Genomic DNA, 13,145 nt, shown 5'->3' with positions numbered 1-13,145 from the left:
AACATTTTCAGTGCAGTCTCAATCAATGGGTGGGAATCAGATAGCTTCCCTGTAAGATTTGGAGTCAGGCCGGGCTGCCCACTCTCTCCTGCCTTGTTTGTGTGTTGCATAGAGCCATTTGCCGAATCCATCAGGAAGGATGTGAGCCTGAGAGGGGTGACTATTCCTGGCAGCGGGGGCCTACAGGTTAAGGCCTCCCTGTACATGGATGACGTCGCCGTTTTCTGCTCAGATCCGCTGTCCGTGCACATACTCCTGTGCATCTGTGACCAGTTCGAATGGGCCTCTGGGGCCAAGGTAAACCGAGGCAAGAGCGAGGCCATGCTCTTCGGGAACTGGGCCAACCAATCCTATATCCCCTTCACCGTCAGGACCGACCACCTGAAGGTGCTGGGTATTTGGTTCGGGGTTGCTGGGGCGTGCGCCAAGACCTGGGAGGAGCGGATCAGGAAGATGAGACAGAAACTAGGCAGATGGGAGCAAGGGTCACTCTCCATCGCGGGAAAAAACCTGGTCATCAGGTGTGAGGTACTCTCAGTATTGTTATATGTGGCACAGGTCTGGCCTATCTCCAGAACCTGTGCTGCAGCAGTCACCCGGGCCATCTTCCACTTCATGTGGAGATCAAAGATGGACCGGGTCCGAAGAGACCGGTGCAATGGGGGAAAAAACACTCCCAATGCACCCTCACCCTGATGGCCACCTTTGTGTGTGGCTGCATCAAGCTGTGCGTGGATCCCCGGTACGCAGACACCAAGTGTCACTAGGTACTGAGGTTCTACCTGTCCCCGGTGTTGTGAAGGATGGGCCTGGCCTGGCTGCCGCGGAACGCTCCGAGTAGTTGGACCGTTCCGTACCACATGTCCTTCGTGGAGAAATTTCTGAAGAAAAACACCTTTGACCACAAGTCCATCAGGAAGTGGTCAGCACGTAGCATCCTTGAGACCCTTCGGTAAAAGGACAGGGCGGATCCTGTTGAGTGGTTCCCTGAGCAGACTGTCAAAGCAATTTGGCAGAATGCCTCATCGCCAGAACTTTCCAACAAGCACCAAGACATGGCTTGGCTGGTGGTGAGAAGGGCTCTACCGGTGAGATCATTTATGCACACCAGGACTCTCAGCCACACCGCACGCTGCCCTCGAAGCGACTGCTGGGGGGACGAGACTGTCACACACCTCCTTCTGGAATGTGCCTATGCAGAGGAAGTCTGGAGAGGAATGCAGTGGTATTTGTCGAGGTTCGTCCCGAGCAGCGCCGTGACGTGGGACTCCGTGCTCTACGGCCTGTTCCCCGGGACGCACACCGAGACGAAGATCAACTGCGCCTGGAGGATCATCAACTCGGTGAAGGACGCTCTCTGGGTGGTCCGAAACCTGTTGATCTTCCAGCTGAAGGAGTTGATCCTGACTGTGTTGCAGACTGGCACATTCCAAGGTCCAGGACTACGTGTTGAGGGACGCGCTGAAGCTTGGGGCAGCTGCCGCCAAGGCGCGGTGGGGAAAAACCACCGTTTAACATCTGCCTGTCTAAAGAAGATCGGGGGCCCATGCAGTCATTTGGGCTCTGCTGACGCCTCAGCTCAATATATGGGCCTATGAGCAAGAAATGCACGGACCTGTATGTAATAATAATAATTCTGAGCTGTGTATGTAAATGTGGACATATGTATGGCATTACCTAATGTACAATGTATCAAATTATTTTATGAATATTTTACGAATAAAGTATATTTTTGAAATTAAAAAAAGTCTGCATTTCTGCCGCAGGCTCGGTGTACTATTCCAGTGTGATTCAGCACAAGCTTGAAGAGCAGCATCTCATTTTTGTCTTTGGGACGCTGCAGCTTCTAGGACTCAACATCAAATTCAATAAGTTTACAGCATGATTCTGTCCTTCCATATTTTTTCCCCATCCTCATCCCCTGGTCCTATAATGGCATGGGTTGTTTTTAGCATAGCCAACCCATTCTCATCCATTCTCACTACTATTTTCACATAACATAGCCGATCCATTCTCTCCTACTCTCAGCTCTCATTATCACTTACTCAATTTCTCTGCTGTCCTGGCCTACTATCAATAATCCCCATGTCTACCTACCCCTTACATATCTCCCCATCTTGACTCAGGCTCCACCTGTCCATTCACCACTTCCCAACTTCCCATCCCAATCATTAATATAAACACCAAATTTTTCTAGCTATTATCAGTTCTGATCAAGAGTCATCAGACTCGAAATGATAACTCTGCTTTCATCCCACAGATGCTGCCAGACCTGCTGAGTTTCACCAGGAATTTGTTTTGTTTCAGATTGCCAGCATTCATAGTTCTTTGTTTCAGTTTGTATTAATGTAACCATCGTCAATCGTCATAAATAGCCATTTGGCATATTCGCAAGGTTTGTGAAGATTCGTAGCTCAGGTTGAGGTTTAGGGTTTAAGTTTGCTTGCTGAGCTGTAGGTTTGTTATCCAGACATTTCATTACCTGGCTAGGTAACATCATCAGTGGCGACCTCCAAGTGAAGCGAAGCTGTTGTCTCCTGCTTTCTATTTATATCTTTCTCCTGGATGGGGTTCCTGGGGTTTGTGGTGATGTCATTTCCTGTTCATTTTCTGAGGGGTTGATAGATGGTATCTAGATCTATGTGTTTGTTTATGGCGTTGTGGTTGGCGTGCCAGGCCTCTAGGAATTCTCTGGCATGTCTTTGTTTAGCTTGTCCCAGGATAGATGTGTTTTCCCAGTCGAAATGGTGATTTTTTTCATCCATGTGTGGGGCTATGAGGGAGAGGGGATCATGTCTTTTTGTGGCTAGCTGGTGTTCGTGTATCCTGGTGGCTACCTTTCTTCCTGTTTGTCTTACACAGTGTTTGTGGCAGTCCTTGCATGGAACTTTATAGATGACGTTGGTTTTGTCCATGGGTTGTACTGGGTCTTTTAAGTTTGTTAGTTTTTGTTTGAGAGTGTTGGTGGGTTTGTGTGCTACTAGGATTCCGAGGGGTCTCAGTAGTCTGGCCGTCATTTCTGAAACTTCTTTGAAATATGGTAAGGTGGTTAGGGTTTCTGGCTGTGTTTGGTCTGCTTGTCGTGGTTTGTTCTTGAGGAATCTGTGCACTGTGTTTTTTGAGTATCCGTTCTTCTTGAATACCATGTATAGGTGGTTCTCCTCTGTTTTTTGAAGTTCGTCTGTGCTGCAGTGTGTGGTGGCTCGTTGGAATAGTGTTCTGATACAGCTTTGTTTGTGTGTGTTGGGATGGTTGCTGGTGTAGTTGAGTATTTGGTCAGTGTTTGTCGGTTTTCTGTATACACAGGTTTCGAGGACAAAGTGAGGACTGCAGATGCTGGAGATCAGAGCTGAAAATGTGTTCCTGAAGAAGGGCTTATGCCCGAAACATCGAATCTCCTGTTCCCTGGATGCTGCCTGACCTGCTGCGTTTTTCCAGCAACACATTTTCAGCTCTGTATACACAGGTTTGTAAGTCTCCCTTATCCTTTCTTTCTAATGTGAAAGAAATGTGAGTTTGTTGTCAGTTTCTTCCTCCTTGGTGAACTTTATGCCCATGAGGGTGTTGTTCATGATGTTAAATGTCTCTTCTATCTTGTTTCGTTTTGTGATGACAAAGGTGTCATCTACATAGCGGACCCAAAATTTTGGTTTGATGGTTGGTAGGGCTGTTTGTTCTAGTCTTTGCATTACCCCTTCTGCTATGAATCCTGATAGCGGAGATCCCATGGGTGTGCTGTTGGTTTGTTTGTAGATTATGTTGTTGAAGGTGAAGTGGGTGGTGAGGCACAGGTCCACAAGCTTCATGATGTTTTCGTTGGTAATGTGATTGATGGTGGTTGGGGTGTGTGTGTGATGGTCTCTTCTAAAAGTGTGATAAGTGTTTCCTTTGCCAGGTCGATGTTGATGGAGGTGAGCAGTGCTGTTACATTGAATGAGATCATTGCTTCGTCTTCTTCTGTTTTGGTGTTTTTGATGATTTTTAGGAATTCCTGGGTGGAGTGGATGGAGTGCTGTGACTCTTCTACTGGTACTTCAGTCTTGCGTGTAGTTCTTTGGCCAGTCTGTAAGTTGGTGTTCCGGGTAGTGAGACTATAAGGTCTAAGGGGGGCTCCTGGGTTATGGATTTTTGGTAGTCCGTAGAATCAGGGGGTGTTGGTCCTGTCGGGTTTCATTTTCTGGAATTCCATCTTGTTTAATTGCCCGGAATTGTGTAATTTTCTTAGGAGATATGTAATTTTGTTTCCTAGTTGTGGCGTCGGGTCTAGCGCCACCTTTTGGTAGGTGTTGGTGTCTGCGAGTAGTGCATTGGCTTTCTCGATGTAGTCCCTTCTGTTCAGGATGACAGTGAGCCGAACTTTGTCTGCAGGTAATATAACAATGTTTTTGTCTTTTTTGAGGTTTTCTAGGGCTTTCTTTTCTTGTGTGTTCAGTTTGTTTCCTTCCCTCTTTAGGCTCAGAGTAGGTGCAACTGTCTGTCTGATAGTTTGTTGTGTTTCTTCCGTGAGATTGTTGTCCTTCAATGTGGTTTCTAATGCCGCTAGGAAATCCTTCTTGTCAGCGTCTCGGTAATTGAAATTTAATCCTTTTACTAGTACCACTTCTTCTGTGTCTGATAGGGTCTGGTCTGATAAGTTCTTTATCCATGCCCCTGTGTTATCGGTTTTGTCTTTTTTTGTGAGTTTGTCAAGTTTTTTCTTCAGGTCCCGATTTTTCTTTATCTGGGTTTGTCGTTGTTTGGTGTTTATGGCTCGTTCTACTGCGTCTGTCCATTCTTGATTTGTTGCTTGTTTGAATAACGTCTTTTGGCGCGCAATTTCCCGTTTGTATTTTGGAGTCTGTGGTGGGCGTCATTGATTAGTTCTCTGAGCATTCTGCGACCGTTTTGTTCTGTTAAATTTCTGGCTTGAGGTGTTTTTAATCGGCAGTTTATATTGGAGACATTTTCGCAGTACCTGTTTTCTCAAACATTCATGCAGGAAGTACAGTTGTTCACGGGTGGAACTCTCTCGGATGGCATTCCTTTCCCATCTTCGGGCCAGTTGTAGCGTATTGTGCCCATAGGTTTTCGCAAGGTTTGTGAAGGTTTGTCGCTCAGGTTGAAGTTTAGGGTGTAGGTTTGCTCGCTGAGCTGTAGGTTCAATATCCAGACGTTTCATTACCTGGCTAGGTAACATTATCAGGGGCGACCTCCAAGTAAAGCGAAGCTGTTGTCTCCTGCTTTCTATTTATATCTTTCTCCTGGATGGGGTTCCTGGGGTTTGTGGTGATGTCATTTCCTGTTAGTTTTCTGAGGGGTTGATTTGGCATATTAACATCCTTCAGTGAAGGAAATCTGCAGTTTTTACTTGATTTGGCCTATGCATGACACCAAACCCACAGTCATGCAGTTGACTCTTAGCTTCCCTCTTAAATGGCTGAGAAAGCCAATCCATTCAAGGTTAGCTACAGATGGGCAGCAAATGTTGGTCATGCCAGTGACACCCACAACTGTACAATAACATTTCTTAAAAAAGGGCAACCATAGCAAAAATGCAACAGTATAAAAATATCTCAGGTGATTAAGACAGACCAACCACGTGCAATGATATGAGAAATTTAGATTAGATTTGACTTACAGTGTGGAAACAGGCCCTTCGGCCCAACAAGTCCACACCGACCTGCCGAAGCGCAACCCACCCATACCCCTTACCTAACACTACGGGCAATTTAGCATGGCCAATTCACCTGACCCGCACATCTTTGGAATGTGGGAGGAAACCGGAGCACCCGGAGGAAACCCACGCAGACACGGGGAGAACGTGCAAACTCCACACAGTCAGTCGCCTGAGGCGGGAATTGAACCCGGGGTCTCAGGCACTGTGAGGCAGCAGTGCTAACCACTGTGCCACTGTGCTGCCCTAAGGTCATTATTAATTATTCATAATGAATAAGGTCATTATTAATTATTCATAGATAATGATCCCTAGATTAGTTCATTATGAGCAAAATCTTCAAATTTTCTAGTTACTTAAATAGAGGTCAACTCAAGCAATGAAGAACAATAAACTTAGGTTTTAGGTAACTGAACCAAATGCTGGATAAATAAAGCTCAACCTGGATAAGTGCAAAATAATTAGTATGGAAGCAAGAAAGCGAAAGAAGGGCATGCATTAAATTGAACAGGCCATGGTCATGAAAAAAAGCATTCGATTATTATGAATACATCGATCAAACTGTCAGTGAAGTACTTGGCTTTTGAAAATGTAAAATAGATCGGTTGCTATTATCAAAGAGAGTGTGTGCAAATCAAAAGAGATTGCAGTGGTGTTGAACACGATTATAGTCAAGTCCATTTGGTTTTCTTCATGCAATTCTCCCATAAATTAACCAAATCTACTTTTAATATTTGGAGCTAGAGTCAAAAAGTGTAATTACAAGTTAGAGAAATTAGATTAGATTAGACTTACAGTGTGGAAACAGGCCCTTCGGCCCAACAAGTCCACACCGACCCGCCGAAGCGAAACCCACCCATACCCCTACATTTACCCCTTACCTAACACTACGGGCAATTTAGCATGGCCAATTCACCTGACCCGCACATCTTTGGACTGTGGGAGGAAACCGGAGCACCCGGAGGAAACCCACGCAGACACGGGGAGAACGTGCAAACTCCACACAGTCAGTCACCTGAGTCGGGAATTGAACCCGGGTCTCAGGTGCTGTGAGGCAGCAGTGCTAACCACTGTGCCACCGTGCCGCCCACGATTCATAGAAACGATAAGAAAGCTGGTATTAACCTTCCTTGAAAAATAGACTTTTGGGTTACCTATGTGAAACTATAGAGGAAACTGGCAAAGTTGATTAGGACAAATGGTTCACAATATCTAAACATTCAAGAGAATGAAATATCACATAGGCAATGTGCAAAATGGATGCTCTCAAACCTGTCAGCAGTTGTGTGTCACACAAGGTATTCTGTTTGAACTGAATACAGGATGTGATATATCATTGATGGAGTTGTCAAGCCATCCCTTTTACATCCCACCAAACTCAAATGGCAATCTAATTATTCATAAACTCAAAACTAAGAATAAGAGGATAAAGCAGGATAATCTGCTTCAACTGAAGAATATTGGATTGTCAAATAAGATGAAGGTATTGTCTTGCACAGATAAAATGAATTTAAGAAAAAGTTTAAAATGTTTCTGGAGATAGGTGCAATTTGAGGACACACTTATATTTCTAAGCACACACTGGCAGTGAGCACTCTCATCCATGGCTAGCTAGTGTGTTCTTGTAGTGGGACTGGTTCCTCATGCTGAACTGAATTCAGAAGAATTACCCCCAGGGTAATCAAGTAATTGAACAATCTAAAACCTTCAAAGAGAAGATGGTTGTGATATAGAGTATAAGAGGCATTCTAATAAGAGAAAAAGCAGTGAGAAGAGAACAGACTGGTGACAATGGCAGACTAGATAAATTGGTGAAATGGGTAGATGGATTAGATTAGATTAGATTACTTACAGTGTGGAAACAGGCCCTTCGGCCCAACAAGTCCACATCGATCCGCCGAAGCGCTACCCACCCATCCCCCTACATTTACCCCTTACCTAACACTACGGGCAATTTAGCATGGCCAATTCACCTGACCCGCACATCTTTGGACTGTGGGAGGAAACCGGAGCACCCGGAGGAAACCCACGCAGACACGGGGTGAACGTGATAGGTAAAATTTTATTTCAGAGAAGAGTGAAGTGATGGATTCTTATTCCAAGAGATGACCACACCTCTTGGGATAGCTTCTTCAGATGTGATCACTGGTTAAGGAAAGGCGAGTGTGCCTATGAGTGAGGTAAGTAAGGGGACCTAGAAGGCAGGAGTGCGGGAGCTTTGACTTTGGCAGTTGTCAACCCAGCCTCTACTGTACATGATCTGCATAAATGATTTGGAGGAAAATATAACTGATCTAATTAGTAAGTTTGCAGACCATACAAAGATTGGGGAAGTTGCGGATAGTGAGGAGGATTGTCAGCGGATACAGCAGGATATAGATCAGTTGGAGGCATAGGCAGAAAAAAAGGCATATGGAGTTTAATCTGGACGAATGTGAGGTGATGCATTTTGGAATGTTGAGTACAGGTGGAAATTATACAGTGAATGATAGAAGACTTAAGTGAATTGATATGCAGAGGGATCTGGGTGTGCAGATCCACAGATCACCAATGGTGGCAGCGCATACAGATGAGCTAGTAAAACAGGCCTATGGAATGCTTGTCTTTAATGGAAGGGGCACTGAGTATAACAATATACAAGTTGTGTTGCAGCTTTATAGAACTTTAGTTAGACCACACTTGGAATATTGTGTAAATTCTGGTCACCACACTACCAGAAGGATGTGGATGTTCTGGAGAGGGTAGTGAGAAGGTTTACCAGGATATTGCCTGATATGGGGGATTTTTGCTATGAAGAAAGGTTAGATAGACTGGGTTTGTTTTCACTGGAACACTAGAGGTTGAGGGGCGACCTAATATAAGGTTTTAAGATTGTGAATGGCATGGATCAACTGGAAAGTATGAGGCTTTTTCCCCAAGGTGGAGTGGTCAATTACTAGGGGATACAGGTTCTAGCTGCGAGGGGCAAGTTTTTCACACGAAGAGTGGTGATTGCCTGCAACACGCTGCCAGAGATGATGATGGAAGCAAACATAATATCAGCATTCAAGAAACGCCTAGATGAATACATGAATAGGAAGGGGATAGAGGGATACAAATCCTGTAAGTGAAGACAGTTTTAGTATGGAAGGAAAAAAATGTGTCAGTGCAGGCTTGGAGGGCCGAAGGGCCTGTTCCTGTGCTGTACTGCTGTTTGTTCTCAGGCCTGAGGGTCTTTCAGCTTGTTTGGATGAGAGTGGAGGCTGCAGATTGGATGATCATCAGTCATGGGAAAAGTGAGGGCTGTATCACTGAGACTATCTACACCTAAACATGCTGGAACCAATGCTCTTACAAGGCATGTGATTAACAAAGCAAAGAGGGTTTAAATTAAGTAATGTGGGAGGAGTGGTGGGGAGCGATTAAATCTGGGAAAATTTAAATCAAAAAGCAGAGACAAGGCAAAAGAGAAAGGTATTCATATGGGAAATGATAAACAGGCCATGAATGAAAGAGATAGAGAGTATAAATCTAAGTAAATCAAGATAAGAACAAATGTTTAAAAATTAATATGAAAATAAACCCAAAGTCTTTGTATTTGAATGCATACAGTGTCAAAATTAACCAGATGAACCAACAGTGCAATTAGAAATAAATGTGATTTGATAACTGTTATAAAGATATGACTGCAGCTTAACACAGACTGGGACCTGAATACTGAAAGGCAGATGACAGTCAGGAAGCTGGGAATATGGTTGTGGGTAGCTTTGTAGATTAATTATCGTAGAGGTGGACCGTACCTGCTTATACCAAAATGGTCCAAGTTTGAAAGGCACAAAATGGCCAACAAGGGTTAAATAAAACAAAGCAGCTTGTCCCAGTATTAAGACACTAAATGACTGAAGAGATAAACAGGATGAACAGCCTGTTTGAGCCTTTAAATGAAATACAATGGCAACTTTGAACAGAGCTACTCCAAGGCAAGTGAAGCAGCCTTGTGCAGTGACCAGCTGAGACAATTTTGATGAGAGGATGACTAAAGACATACAAATAACTGATCCAGGCTTCATTAATGAAAGGATGATTGTCCCAGTAAATGAATAACACCAGATGTGAGTCTCAGCCTGTGAACCAGCCAGATTAACTCCCTCAGCAGATGCCCTGACAACAGCTGAAGTTATTTTGTAGTAAATAGTTGTTTCTTTAAAACTACTCACAATATTAAGAAATAGGCTTCAATTAAAGGTTCTTCAGGTAATCATAGAAGTTGTTTTTAACATAAAGGATAGATCTGGATGTAAGTTTGCTCGCTGATCTGGAAGGTTAGTTTTCGGCCGTATCATCACCATACTAGTTAACATCAGCAGTGAGCCTCCAGTGAAACACTGGTGTTACTGTTGACTGGGACAACACATCTATTCTAGGACAAGCCAAACAGAGACACACACAAGAATTCCTAGAAGCATGACATTCCAACTGGAACTCTATCAACAAACATCGATTTGGACCCCATTTCTCACCCTCTGAGAAAAAGAAGCGAAAATCACATCACCAACTCAAGGAAACCTAAACACATAAATTGAATGGGGGACATAACAGCAGAGCTTCGCTAGAGGCTCACTGATGATGTTACCTAGTATGGTGACACAATGTCTGAAAACAAACCTTCCACCTCAGAGAGCAAACTTATATCCAGATCCTCAACCTGAACTACAAATCTTGTCAAAACTCGATAAAGGATAGATACACCTCACCAAAGTATAATGCAAGGATTAGAAAAAAATACTGTGTCAAAGTTAATTTGCCTCAAGAAATCTCCTCTATTGCGCCCTGAACAAAATAGATTGTTCACAGCCTATTATTCACAAAATAGGAAGGATGTTGTGAAACTTGAAAGGGTTCAGAAACTATTTATAAGGATGTTGCCAGGGTTGGAGGGTTTGAGGTACAGGGAGAGGCTGAATAGGCTAGGGCTGTTTTCCCTGGAGCATCAGAGGATGAAGGGTGACCTTATAGAGGTTTATAAAATCATGAGGGGCATGGATAGGGTAAACAGACAAGGTATTTTCCCTGTGTTGGGGGAGTCCAGAACTAGAGGGCATAGGTTTAGGGTGAGAGGGGAAAGATTTAGAAGGGACCTAAGGGGCAATTGTTTTTCATGCAAAGGGTAGTGCGTGCGTGCCAAAGGAAGTGTTGGAAGCTGGTAGTATTACAACATTTAGAAGGTATTTGGATGAGTACATGAATGGGAAGGGCTGAGTGGGATATGGACTGAAAATGTGTTGCTGGAAAAGCACAGTGGGTCAGGCAGCATCCAAAGAGCAGGAGAATCGATGTTTCGACCATGAGCCCTTCTTCAGAAATGGGATATGGGCCAAGTATTGGCAAATGGGACTAGATTAATTTAGGAAGTCTGGTTGGCATGGTTGAGTTGGACCAAAGGGTCTGTTTCCATATTGTAACTCTCTTTGACTCTACTACTAGTAGTGGTTGTATAACTTTCCACTTTATAACAGAAGTCAATATTACAAATCTTAAAGTGAAAATCAAAACTGTCTTTTGTGGTTTTACATATATAAATAGGACAGCGGGAAATATAAGAAGAATGACTAAATTTGTGAAAAGCAGCACTATGAATAACAGGATTTAAGCTATCCTTTGAGATAAGCATGCCTGATACAGACCTGAAGGACTGCAGCCATGCAAATGAATAGGATGAACAGGAAGATTCCAAGGCCTGGCAATCACAGTGTTTGTTAAATACCAAGAGACCATGGGAACTGGGGTTGTCCATGGGTATCCATCATTGATTAGGTGTTTTACAGGATTAGGTGGGAGGAATTAAGGGGAAGGACAGTGACTATGCAGTATTTACATTTTTAAAATTAAATTCATTTGTGGGACTTGGTTGTCATTGGCTGGCCTGCATTAATAGCCCTTGAGAAGGTGATGGTGAACTGCATTCTTGAATCGCTGCAGTCCACTTGCTGTGGATTGACCCACAATGCCGGTTAGGTGTGAATTCCAGATTTTGACCCAACGACTATGAAGGAATGGCCATATATTTCAAAATCAGGGTGGTTGGAGGGGAACTTGCTGGTGGTGGATTTTTAGATTACTTACAGTGTGGAAACAGGCCCTTCGCCCCAACTGGTCCACACCGGCCCGCCGAAGCGCACCCATCCAGACCCATTCCCCTACATTTAACCCTGCACCTAACACTACGGGCAATTTAGGATGGCCAATTCACCTAACCTGCACATTTTTGGACTTTGGGAGGAAACCGGAGCACCCGGAGGAAACCCACGCAGACACGGGGAGAATGTGCAAACTCCACACTCTGGTGGCTCACTGCAGAGTATTAAACCAGTATATGATTTTAAGCTAAAGAAAAATAAATACAGAGGAACCTCGATTATCCGGCATTCAAAATTTGAATTTCAGATTAACCAGCAAGATCGCAAGATCCCAATGCTTGGCTAAATTATGTTATCCAACATTTGATTTTCCGACATTCGATTATCCGAATTTCAGATTAACTGGCAACATCACAAGGTCCCGATGTTTGGGTAAACTATGTTATCCAGCATTCAATTATCTGGTATTTGATTATCCGAATGAAATACTCCCTGCTCGTGTCCTTCGGATAACCCAGGTTCCTCTGTAATTATGCAAAGCTGGGTGGCATGTGAGTCAATTTGACAGGATATATACAAAAAGAATTAAAAAATTAACAAAAATTGAAAAATTAGAGTATGTGAGAAAGATAGTTCAAACAATGGAGAATGGAATCTTTTCAGCCACTTATGATTGGTCAATGATGAGATAGGTTTTAAAAAAATGGCGAAATCAGGAAAATGAGATTCTCACATCAAGTTTAATATTCCACACAATGTTTTAACAGCAAGACAAGAATCTCACTCGTAAGTGGCAAGAAGCCTATTTGCATACATTTACATCTCATTATTACCTAACCTCTCCTCATTTATAAGTAATTTGCTATTCTCGATCTGGAAACTAGACGGCGACAATTGTCAATATACAAGTCTGAGTGAATATCTGCAGCTCCAAATCACCACTTGCTTCTTAAAGATCCATTTTAACCTCAAGGCACACTGTAGAGCAGCAACCACCTGCCCCCATCTATGGAGGTTGGCATCAGACTCATTGCGGGGAGAAAGTGAGGACTGCAGATGCTGAAGATCAGAGCTGAAAATGAAGGGCTCATGCCCGAAACGTCGATTCTCCTGCTCTTTGGATGCTATCTGACCTGCTGCGCTTTTCTAGCAACACATTTTCAGATCAGACTCATTGCCTCTTGATGACACATCTTCGATTCCCTTACGATGTCGTTCATCACTTCAGTACTGCACTTTGGAATGCAATGACGCCTTTCAATTCAATGCAAAGTTGATTCTGCTACTGGACCACTTTATTTGCAGGGATAGGTACATATCTCTTGCATCTCTGCACTCTGAGCTTGCTCTCAATACTCGATTGCTTATTGCTTATT

General features: G+C 43.7%; 1 protein-coding gene across 1 annotated transcript in view; it reads right to left on the bottom strand.

The window, feature by feature from the left end:
* hydin (HYDIN axonemal central pair apparatus protein) overlaps positions 1–13,145 on the bottom strand; it is an 888,678-nt gene that overhangs the window by 503,222 nt on the left and 372,311 nt on the right. The gene's annotated exons all lie outside the window — the stretch shown is intronic.

The sequence above is a fragment of the Hemiscyllium ocellatum genome, chromosome 17, assembly GCF_020745735.1.
Source record: "Hemiscyllium ocellatum isolate sHemOce1 chromosome 17, sHemOce1.pat.X.cur, whole genome shotgun sequence".
Taxonomy (NCBI): Eukaryota; Metazoa; Chordata; class Chondrichthyes; order Orectolobiformes; family Hemiscylliidae; genus Hemiscyllium; species Hemiscyllium ocellatum.
Note: the sequence above shows the minus strand (reverse complement) of the source record. Positions and strands in the feature narration are given on the sequence as shown.